Below are 13,049 nucleotides of genomic sequence, written 5' to 3' on the forward strand. Positions count from 1 at the left end.
TATAGGCTAGGGTTTGGCCGAATTTCTGGAGGAAAAGGCTTAGGATTTTCGCACAAGGCTTGGCCCAATCTAAGGGGGAAAATAACCAGGGTTTCTGGCAGATTTTTAGGGTTTCTAGAAGGGTTTGGGGCACCATTTTTGTAGGGCTTCTAGAAAGAGTGTTGTGGCTGATTTCTGACCTTCTAGAAGAGTTTGGGGCGCCACCTTTCTAGGGCTTCTAGAAAGGTGGGTGCGGCACATGTATAAGAGAAGATATAGGCCTTCTAGAAGGGTTTTAGGTCCCCTTGTAGCTAATTACTCATCTTCCAAGTCTTGAATTAATTTCTCCATCTCTTTAGCACATTCCTCGCTTCATTTGATCTTAAAAAACGTTCATTCCTTATGCTCCACATGCATGCAATCCATTCCAGCCCAAAATTACTCTAAAATGCTTCAAAATGCACTTTTTTGCCAACTTTGCCAATTAGACATACAAACAAACGAAAATAGCTTAAATCACTGTAATAAACACAAACTAACTATGAAAATGTAAGAAAACAAGCTAACTAAGTCGCATAAATATGCTCCTATCAAATTCCCCCACACTTAGCTTTTACTAGTCCTGAAGCAAAACAAAGGAAACAAAACAAAGGAAACAAAACCTAAACCTTCCAACATTTGCCTCAGGGATTTCCAATGAAACATGACATATCAAAAATCACTACTCACATAGATTTTAGTTATCTTTACCCTCGAGCACACACTTAATCATAGTCACCACTCACTATCTCGCATTTAATCAATTTAAAACAATGTTTTGAATGTAGTAACATGCCTTAAAGAATCCCTCAATTCCTTACCGGATATACACTCTATTTTCACACAGAATTTCTAACCACACTCCCTATACTAGGTATATGTGAGAAGATTGATGTAAACATGTAGACTAACCACTCACATATGTTATAATCAAAGAAGGCACTTTCTGGAATTATTAATGCATGTATATATATATAATCTCATCAATGGAATGTCATTACTTAGACGTGAGAACCAGGGATACCATATGCTTATACCAATCCCAAAGTTCAAATATTGAAACACATAACAACCAAGATAAGAGTCTAAGGGTTGTAACGGGGCTAAGGGTATTGGCTAACAAAGGAAGGTAAGGATAAACAAAGGTTCTTGAAGCAATAGTAAGCAAAGTAATGAAATCAACTTAGAATTCACTCTTGAATGCAACAAATAACTTGAAACACTAAGGGGATTTCATACAACTTAGAGTCGTATTCAAACTTTTTGGACCATTTCTTCAACAACCAATACTTGTGAGTTCTTTCTCACTTATTTCACAACTTTTTTCTCTTTCTTTGTCTTCTTCTTTTTCCATGTTTTTTTTTCTTTTTTTTTCTTTTTTCTTTTTCTCATGTACATAAACTTCCCCCACACTTGATTTCTGCAATATGTTTGATCAAAAGGAATTCCCTCTAAGTCATGCTTCACTATACTTTAAGAACAAGGGTATGGATAGATCTATTCTAGGCTAGGTGGGGATAATGTGGCTAACAATGAAAATAGGCTAAATAAGGCTCAAAGGGGTTAAACCTACAAAACAAATGCATGGGATGAAGGCTTTTTGGCTCTGGTGGTAACTACTAAACAACTTCACCTTGTTATATGCTATGCATTCAATTTTAAGCTTTGAATGAAACGGGTATGAGTTCTAGTATTTGGAACTAAAGTGATAAAACGCATTCTAAGTAGCAACCATGCAAAGAATAATGAGATCATGCAACGACTTTAGAAAACAAGAAATCACAAATTAATAACTCTCCAAATAAAGTTTAGGCTCAAGTCTCTCAGGGTTGTAGCGTTAGTTTGAGTTCCTTCCTTCAAGCATTTTACAAAAATTAATTTTTTTTCCTTTGTGATTATATGTGAATTCGTAAACGACAACTATAAACAAGCATAAACCAAAGAGCAAGGAATAAAATATCGGTAATATCGAAAATATTGGTAGTCTGAAAACACGGAAATATTGATGGAAATATCGGGATAATATCGATATCGATAAAAATTACATGGAAACCACGGAAATTGTAAGAAAAACTTGGAAATTTTTATTGAAACTTTGCAGGATGTTTATTTAGTCAATTATCTATTAGTTTATCACAAAAAAATTGGAAGGAAATGCATTGCATGATGGATTTAACATTATCAAGTTGATTATATAGCGAGCTGACAAACATTGTGAATGTAGAAAATATGTAGTAATTAATGAAGGAAGTTTAAACACACCAATTGGGGCTTATTGCGGCAAGTTTTTTAGATATGACCTCGCATCAAGTCGTCTTTTGTGTTAATTTGTAATCTTAACTGGTTTTGTTGTGTTGTGTCAATTAGTTAAATTAAGCGGTACATCCAATTGGGGCTTATAAACATTTTAATTCTCCTTAAAAATCTAAGGGCATTTAATCAGGATTTTAAGTGATTCTTTAAAGTTTAAGGGGTATTCGATCATGATTTTTAAGAAATCCATACATTCCAAATGTATTCATTTAGAAATTGATTCGAAGAGATTTTTAAAAAGTTGGGAAACTCGAAAAAATTTAGAAATATTTCACATAATAGTTTAAACATTCTCAAATTGCTCCCTGAAAATTTGAGGGAATTCACTTAAAATTTTACATAAAAGTTTTAAAAATTATTAAACTTCATCAAAATTCATAAATTTTTAAATCTATTATAATCCTTTAAAATCTAAATGGAGTAAAAAATTCAAATCTAAACCTAATATGAAACAATCACTAAATTACATAGAATTTCTAAACCAAATCTAACAAGGATCAATTACAATTCTAATACGATGTTGTAATTACTTGGAGTTTTTTAGAGCAATATGTAACACCCACCCCCATTTCTAAAGATATATTTGTGTAATTATCCCCTAAACATTTTAATATATCAAATTGGTCCTCTTTGACTACCAATCAGGATCCAAAACATTGGATCCCTTTCTTTCTGAAGTGGCCACGTGGCAGCCCCCCCTCCACTATTCTCTTTTCTCTCTCTGTTCCCCCGTGACTCACTTCTTCTTTTCTTCTTCTTTCTGTTTTCTTTTCTTTTTCTTCTGTCTCCTTCTTGGCTCTCTCTCATATCTCCCTCATCTCTCTTCTCTGCACTGCAGCATGCACGCACCTATCTCCCTGCGCGAGGAACATCACCATCACCATCTCGTCCGTCGTCCCCATCGGCGCTCTCTACTCCCTCTCCCTCTGGCTCTCCAACTCCGCCTACATCTTCCTCTCCGTCTCCTTCATCCAGATGCTCAAGGCCCTCATGCCCGTCGCCGTCTACTCCATCGGCGTCGGCGTCGCCTTTCAAGCAATGTCGCGATAATATCGCTAATATTGCAATATTATCGATATTATCGATATTATCTCGATTTTTTGACGAAAACCTATTGGATGTGTGTGGAAATATCGACCTCCGAAAAAAACGATAATATCAGCGAAAGATCGCCGATATTATCGATTTTTTATACCATGCCAAAGAGCATATCAAACTTCCATTCATGTTTGTAATTTTCTTCAACAGTCATGTAATTAAAAACCAAATCCTCATCATTGTGTTGGAAGATATCCTAAGACACAAACACACAAAAACGACTCTTTTTGGGTTTTTTTCTAATTTTTTTTTCTAATTTTCGTATTTTTCTTTCTAAACACACTAAAACAATTCAAAACACACTAAAAACACTTAAAACAGTGAGAAACAACTCTAGTAGTGTTAGGTGATAAAATCCCACGAAAATCAAGCAAAAACAACTTGTTTACCCCCCCCCCCAACACTTAAACCAAACATTGTCCTCAATGTTTGAAACATAGACTAACTTGCAAGCAAACAACACAACTAACAAACACGATAATCATGGCAGAGTAAAAGCAAGAAAGAGAAAGGTTTAAGAACACAAATCTGGGTATGAAGCTCGAATTCCTTCATTTCCTCGTTTGAACACATGGGTTGCCTCCCAAGAAGGGCTTGCTTTAACGTCTTCCAGCCGGATGATACCTCCATTTAAGCTCCATTGTAGTCCACGGCATGGAGGGGTATATCCTCCCTGACATGCTCCTCAAAATTTCCATACAGTGGATCTATGAATGGCAAGGGATAGTGATCATTTCTCATTATGGCGTTCAACTTCCTAAAGTCAATGTAAAATGTCCCACCACCTTGAATTCGATTGGGTACCTACACCAAAGATGGTAACAACCCATTAATGGAAATGGGAATGAGAATAGGAATAGGTGGCTCACCGATGTACTATAATGAAGGTTCAAAAGTGGCAACACTATCAACAAATGCATGAGAGGTGCTCTTGGCTAGATTGGGTGTTTTGAGGATAGTGGCGTGTTTCTTGTGCTCCACTCCACTTCCCTCTTCGATGGTGGTGCTACATTCATCCTTCCTGATTGGTGCTGAAGGTTCTTGCCTTATATTTTTAACTACATTAATGGCAAAACAAGAACGAACATGATTAGGCTTCTTCACAGAGTCAGAAACATTAAAATTAATCATATCACCACCAAACGCCATAGTGACTGCTCATTTGGCCACATCAATCTTGGTTTGAGCTGTTTCATGAAAAGTCGTCCAAGTAAGAGTGGCAATGATGAAGATTGGGCTGAATCCTCCATTTCAAGCACATAAAAATCTACAGGAAAAATTAAATGGTCTACCTGCACCAAAACATCCTCCAAAATTCCTTTCGAATATGCATTAGAACGATCGACTAATTGGATAATAACTCCATCATTTTTAAGCTCCCCTAGATTCATAGATGCATAAACAGAATGTGGCATGACATTAATGGACGCACCTAAATCTAGCATGTCATGTTCAAACCTTGCATTACCAATTATGTAAGGGATAGTAAAACTACCTTGATCTTTGCATTTAGGAGGCAACTTTCTTTGCAACATTGCAGAGACATTTCCACTTACATGCACCACCTCTTTCTCCTGAATTCGTTTCCTTATTGGACACAACTTCTTAAAAAACTTAGCATACTTCGGGATTTGCTTTATAGCACCATGGAGCAGGATATTGACATGCACCTTCCTAAACGTCTCTAGAATGTCTTTTTCATCCTCTTCATTCTTGGCTTGCATAAATCTGCGAGGGAAATGTGCATTGGGAGGAATAGGGTTAGAATGAGTCAAATTTGGAACCACCCTACCTGAGTTGGACGGCTTAGGGTCTTTGGGTGGCTGCGGCAAGATTGTCTCTTTCCTTACCTTGGCTTTGTCCATCTCTTCCTTTTTGAGCAACAACTTGTCGTCCTCATTTTGACTTAATTTGGACGTGTTTGGCTTGGATCCAACCTCCTTACCACTTCTTAACGTGATGGTTGTGGCAGTTTCAAAACCTCCTTTTGGATTAACAATGGTTGAGCTAGGTAATCTGCCTTTTTCTCGAAACTGTCCAAGGAACTCCGCCATCTCCCCAATTTGCTTCTTCACTTCACTCATCTCCTTGGCTTGATTTTGTTGGCCCTGCGTTAATGAAGTTAGTAATTTAAGAAGTGTATCATTATCCAAAGACGAATCTGAATTTGGTTTGGCAGATTGTGTTAGAAGTTGTGGTGGTACGAATGGCTTTTAATAGAGCACGGGAGGTGGTTGTCTATATCCTCATTGTTGTTGAGGTTTTTGAGGCTCCCTCCACTTGAAATTTGGATGATCTCTCCAGCCCGAATTGTAGGTATTAGAGTATGGATCATTCCGTGGCTGATTTTTACTTTGATAGCCCACAACATTGGCACTTTCCCATCCTCCATTCTCTATCAATTGAGGGCATTGATCATTGAGATGTCCTTGCATAGAGCACACACCACAAACTGCCACACCTTGCATTTTGGATCCATCTACAACCTGTGACAACAGAACAGTGAGATTAGCCATTTAAGATTGAAGTTCAGAAATTGCACTTACCTCATTCACTTGTTGTTGTCGTGGGGGGGGTCTCTTTGTCCAACTCCTTCATATTGTTGTGCATTCAAGGCTCAGTTGGCAACTAAGATCTTTGCAGCGACTAGAGTCTTGTCAACCAAAGCACCTCTCGCTGAAGCATCAAGCATTTGTCTCTCAATTGGAAGGAGTCATTCATAGAAATATTGAATCAAGAGCTCTTCCTTCATTTGATGTTATAGGCAAGATGCAACTAATGTCTTGAACCTCTCATAATAGGTAGGAAATGATTATCCTTGGTTTTGTTGAATGCCACTAATTCTCTTCCTCAAAAGAATGACTCTTGATGTTGGGAAGAATTTTTCCAAGAACGCTCTTTTCATGCTTTCCCAAAAAGTGACGGTTCCAGGTGCTAATTCGTAGAGCCAATCTTTAGCATTCTCCATAAAAGAGAATGGAAAGACTTTCATCTTCAAAATATTCCCATCCACATTGATAGGTGTCATACTTAAGCATACTACTTCAAATTCCTTCAAATGCTTATTTGGATCTTCTATAGACAGCCTATGGTATTTGGGAATATGATGCAGCAAGCTTAACTTCAACTCGAATTCATCGGTCTTTCCTTGCGCAGCCACGGGGTATTGAATGCATAGAGGCACGACATTGTCCATTCCCGAGGCTGAAAGTTCTATGATTGTTCGATTGTTAACAACCATGTTTTGTTCCTCTTCAAATTCCTCTTCAATTTCCACTTCAGATTCGGAACTAGAACTAGGTAAATTGGGTCTGGCTGCTTCCTTTTCCTTCCCAACATTTGTTCAAAATCATCATCAAACTCCAAGATATTTGCACTGATAGGTTGAGAACTTCGAGTCATAAACTAGTACCTAAAACAAAGAAAACTAGACAAAACAAAATAAAAAACACAACTAAAAGGTACGGACATAAACAAAGAGGGATTAAAAATTTTGCTAACCCCTGGCAACATCGCCAAAATTTGATGTGAAATAATACACCACTCAAATTAAAACCCTATGATTGTAGTATATGTAAGTAGGGATTGTTTTAGTCCTGAGATTAGAAGGGCTGCTAATCTACACAAATTAAACGTTAAAACACTAAACTAGACTCAAAAACACAAAACTAGACTCTTATGACTCAAAACTGACCAAATTGACTCAAAACAACAAAACTAAGTTAAAAAGGCTCAAAACAAACTCTAGGGATTTATTTGGACGAATTTAAGATTATGAAGACTCAAGACACTAAATTAGACAGATTCAAACACTTTTCTAACTAAGCTAACACACTTAATAAAAGGGGGATTGATTTGAACGAAATTAATTAAATTGAACAGATTACAAAACTAAATCAAACTAGGTACGAAATCAGGTGAATTGAATGGTGAAATAGGCTAGTTGGAGGGTCCTTCTCCACACATGAACATATGCAACATAAATCAATTTTCAGTATTGTTTCTTTAAACCATGAATGACAATGCCCAAATTAATCGTGAATGCACAAATTAACTCTTAGATTTCCCTAAATTCATTGACTTGAATGGAGAACGCATCGCAACCAAATTATTCTTCTCAATTTCCCACTATGAACAACATGATAGAGATACATTCAAAGATCATTAAGTTCCATGGAAATCATAAGCATTGACAATGCTATCGTAACTATGAACTGCATGATATTCCAGCCAAGAATCTAATTAACACGATTGTGACTAGCAATCTCCACTATTTTTAATTATAAGTTCCTAATGATTAGGTGAAAGTCCCTTATAATTTAACATCAGATTCATGTATGCAAACTAAGTGTGCACCCTTAATCAACAAACAAGAATAAGTTCTCAATCAAATAGATAAGTAAATCACATTCATGTTTTACAAAACAATAACTGAAGGTAATCAATTCATATTAAACATATGTCCATGGCTTCGAATTCACCTCTAACTAATAAAAACTTAGTTACGCATGTTCATAACAATTGAAAAGCAACAGAAAATAAACATGGAAACGAAACGAGAGAAGAAAGAACTCTTAGAACTCTAATGGTTGCAGGTGGCTTGCGCACAAGGTCCTTGCTCCAATGGAAGGCACATCAAACTCCTTTTTCTCCAAAGTTGCAGCAAAGGGTTGTAGAATGGTGTGAATTGCAGCTGGGAGGGTTTATAATGATCTGGGGGGTGGTGGTCGAATTTGTGGCTGAAATTATATATTTATAAGCTAGGGTTTGGCCGAATTTCTGGAGGAAAAGGCTTAGGGTTTTCGCACAAGGCTTGGCCCAATCTAAGAGGGGAAATAACTAGGGTTTTTGGCAGATTTTTAGGGTTTCTAGAAGGGTTTAGGGTGCCACTTTTGTAGGGCTTCTAGAAAGAGTGTGTTGTGGTTGATTTTTGACCTTCTAGAAGAGTTTGGGGCACCACTTTTCTAGGGCTTCTAGAAAGGTGGGTGCAGCACATGTATAAGAGAAGATATAGGCCTTCTAGAAGGGTTTTAGGTCCCCTTGCAGCTGATTCCTCATCTTCCAAGTCTTGAATTAATTTCTCCATCTCTTTAGCACATTCCTCGCTTCATTTGATCTTCAAAAACGTCCATTCCTTGTGCTCCACATGCATGCAATCCATTCCAGCCCAAAATTGCTCTAAAATGCTTCAAAATGCACTTTCTTGCCAACTTTGCCAATTAGACCTACAAACAAACGAAAATAGCTTAAATCACTATAATAAACACAAACTAACTATGAAAATGCAAGAAAACAAGCTAACTAAGTCGCATAAATATGCTCCTATCAAATATAGGCATCCTGATTTGTTTATAACATTGACATGCAATATTAAATGCCCCGAAAACACAGGGGAATTTGAAAACAAACCAATATTCAAACCTGAAGATAGGCCTGATATCATTTCTAGAGTGTTTAAAATGAGGCTCGATCATATGCTTGATTTCATCAAATTTGGAAAGCCTTTTGGAGAAGTTGAAGCAAGTAAGTTCTTGAAACTTATTCTTCAATCATTGCTTCTTTTTTTTTTCTTTTTTTTTCAGTTTAGTCATCACGTTGAAATTTATTGTTTTAATTTTTTATCACAAACAAATGTTTGTATGGTTGAGTTTCAAAAAGAGGTTTACCTCATTTTCATATGTTAATATAGCTAATATCAAACATGAAATGTTTTTCAGCATCTGATATAGACTCCATAGTTTTAGCTGAGTTGCGAGATAAAACTGTTCATCCACGACTTTATAAAATTGTTAACCAATTTATGATTCATGGTTCATGTGGTCACATTAATCCAAAATTCCCTTGCATGCGAGAAAATAAATGTTTAAAAAAATTTCCCAAAATCATACAAAAGTGAAACAATTTTTGAGACAAATGGTTTTCCTGTCTATAAGCGTCGCGAAGATGACGAAAAATTTGGTATTAAAAAGGGATTAAAAGTTGATAACAGTTTTGTTGTTCCTTACAATGCTGAGTTATTATTAAAATACAATGCACATATAAATGTTGAGTTCTGTTGTAATCGATGCTTATTAAATATTTATTCAAATATGTAAAATAAGGGTACAGATAGAACACACTTACTTCTTCAAGAAAAATGATGAGATATTAGCATATCTAAATTGTAGATACATATTGCCCTCTGAAGATGTTTGAAGACTATTTCAATACTCCATACATCATAGAAACCTTATGTTGAACGATTACATGTTCATTTACTGTTTGAACAAAATGTGGTTTTCAACAATGATCAACCATTATAATCAATTGTGAATCAAAAAGCTTTTGAAAACACTATGTTGACAAGTTGGTTTTAAACAATAAAATTTTTGCTGAAGCACGTGCACTAACTTATGCCCAATTTCCTTCAAATTTTTTGTATAATGCCAAGAAAAAAACTTGGAAACGTAGAAAATATAGAGGGTCAATTGGTAAATAGCATATGTGCATCCTACATCTGGTGAGATGTATTATTTAAGAATGATCTTAAACTTTAAAAAAAGAAAAAAAGAAAGGTGCAATGATTTTTTATGACATAGAAACTGTTAGTGGTGTTATACATTCTTCATACCATTCTGCATGTAAATCATTAGGACTGTTAGATGATGATAAAGAATAGACTGAAGCTTTATCAAATGTTGTACATACAACATCATCTTTGCAATTGAGACAGTTGTTTGTCGCAATTATTTTATTTTGTGATGTAGCAAATCCTTAAAATCATTTTGATAAACATTGGGAAAACATGTATGATGACATTCTGTACAAATTACGTCAAACTTTTGCAATTCCTGATATGATTATCCACAAAATAAACTAAAAAATTGTGTTATTTGAATTAGAGTTACTTTTCAACAATGCATTTTCCTCTTTGAACAAATATCATCTGCCAATGCTTGATGCTAAAAAAATGTTAAAAATTAAAACTACGCTTATAAAGGAAGAACTAAACTATGAGTGTTAAGAACTCTACAACAAACATGCAGTTTTAAAGCCACAACTTACTGAAGGTCAGAAACGTATTTATGATTGTGTTATAGATGTTGTAAATGGAAAAAAATGAGGTCTATTTTTTGTTTATGGCCATGGAGATACTGGAAAAACTTTTTTATGGGATACAATCACAAGTAAACTTAGATATGAAAATAAAATTGTTTTAACTGTGGCATCATCAGGAATAGCATTGTTATTATTACCTAGTGGCAGAACAGCTCATTCTAGGTTTAAAATTCCCTTGGCCTTAACTGATACCTCAATTTGCCCAATAAAAAAAAATAAAAAAACTCATCTAGCCGGATTAATTGAAAAAGCAGATTTGATTATATGGGATGAAGTGCCTACAAACCATAAATATTGTCTTGAAGCATTTGATAAATCACTTTCAGACATTTTGTCAAATTCAGAAAACTTAAATAATAATGCTCCATTTCGTGGAAAACTCTTTTGTTAGGTGGTGATATTCGACAAATATTACCTGTTATCCTAGCTGGAACAAAAGAAGATATAATAAATGCTTCGATGAATAGCTCTTATCTATAGCCACATTTCAAAAAAATTTGTTTGAAAGAAAATATGAGGTTGTCAAAAACTGGATTGAGCGTTAAAGAAAAACATAAAATAAATTCATTTGCAAATTGGATTTTACAAATAGGTGATGGACAGATTAATAACGTGCATAATATCAATAATTCAAACAATAAAAGACACATCTTTCATCGAAATACCTGAAGATTTAATTATTGATTGACACACCCCGATCTGGAATATCCATTAGGACTTTAAATCGAGCTGTGCTGGCCGACACCTGGAAGGTGATGAAGCCATAAAGTGTAGTGATGTGGAAAATGCATATAAATTTAAACCTAAAAGTGCCTACATATAAGAGTGCCCTGGTGAGCGGGAATAAACTCATTTCACACGTGATGTCAGAGTATAAGTAAAGTACAGCAAGGTAGGATGAGAATTATACCATCGAAGGTAGCCATCTATACTGATATTTGCCAAGAATCCTCATTAATACGAAAGTTCAACTGCAAAAACCTAGAGGGGCGAGAAACAAGGGTGAGTGGGCCTAAAAATAAAGTTTTGTAAAAACCTTTTCAAAAACATAATAACCCTTCGCTGTAAAACAACTATAGCTTCCAAAATATATGTACTACATATACTAAGAAAATACTTACTGTAGCCTACAATATCTCAAGAATTCATTACGGCACAATATCTAAATAAGCACATGACGACCATAATCACAAAATCTCGCATAAGCAAACGTATTATATCGAGTGCTTATCGACAAATGTTGACACACGAGTTCATGCAGAGGTATTCTGATATGAACAAGACTGGGTGTAACAATAATATACACTCTAGGAACCATTAGTATATAAAAGAAAAGACCCACTCAGAGATGTCGACGAGTCGAACCCGTTCGAACTAGAATAGCCGAAGTCACCAATAATAATCGTACCTAAGCATAATATTAGGAACCATTAGTAAAACTCCACTAAAACAAATAAATTTGGGAAAACAGAATGCGAATTTGGAATCGGGGCGTTGAAATACGCTAAGGAAGGTCCCCGGCAACTTTTACAAAACGTCAACTGAGACGTCATGGTGGTCAACTATGTTAAAACTTCGGGACTTAACCAAAAAGATGTAAAAAACAGATTCGGGGCGTCAAAATTAGCCTAGAAGGGTTCCAAAATGGGTCTGGGCCGGATCTGGCCCATGAATCTGGGCTTGGGTTGTGGGCCAATAGCCCAAAGGTTTAGGCTGGGTTTTTGGGCTTAAGGCATTTTCCCCTTCTTCTTCGGCCGGTTGCCACTGCAACTGCCGGATTTCTGGGCAACAAGAACCTGAGCTCCAAACAGCTCAAAACTAAGCCATTTATAATGAAGTAAAAAGTAAAAAAATGAAGTAAGGGCTTGAAATATACCAATAGTAGATGGAGTCGTGGCCAGAGTTGGCCGTAAAACGGCCTGCAACCATATGGGTTTGGTCAGAAAATCTGGGGAGTTTTCTCCTGAGTTGATTTATGTGTAAAAGCTACCCAAACTTGCGAGTAAGTTTGAGATCAACCTAGAAATAAAAAAAAACTAAGAGAAAATAGAAAGGTGCAAGTCCTTCCCAAGGTCGAGTAGTGGGGTGGTCACTGAATTTATCCTCGGTGTTCTCGTGCAACGAGCACAGGGGGAAGAGAGTGTAGAGAGTTTGAAATGAGGATAAAGGGGAAGGTCACAGCGAGGTGGTCATCGCTGGTGGTGGAGGAGCTCGTCGGAGTCGATGAAAATGGTGGTGGTTTTGGCATGTTTACAGAGAGAGAGAAAAAGAAACGTGAGGGAGTCCAGGCTTTTCTCATTTTGTAAAACTCATAGGGATGGTGAGGGTCATGACAATGGTGGTAGTGAAACTCGTCGTTTCGGTGAGGGTGGTGATGGGTGATCGGCTTGCAGAGAAAGAGATAGAGAGATGACTGAGAGAGTTTGAGTGAGGGAGAAACCCACGTGGAAAATAGAGCTGAGAGAGATAGTGTGAGGTGGCAGCCAGAGATAGGTCCTAGAGGACTGACAGGGAACACGGAT

This window comes from Malus sylvestris, chromosome 14 (assembly GCF_916048215.2).
Source record: "Malus sylvestris chromosome 14, drMalSylv7.2, whole genome shotgun sequence".
NCBI lineage: Eukaryota > Viridiplantae > Streptophyta > Magnoliopsida > Rosales > Rosaceae > Malus > Malus sylvestris.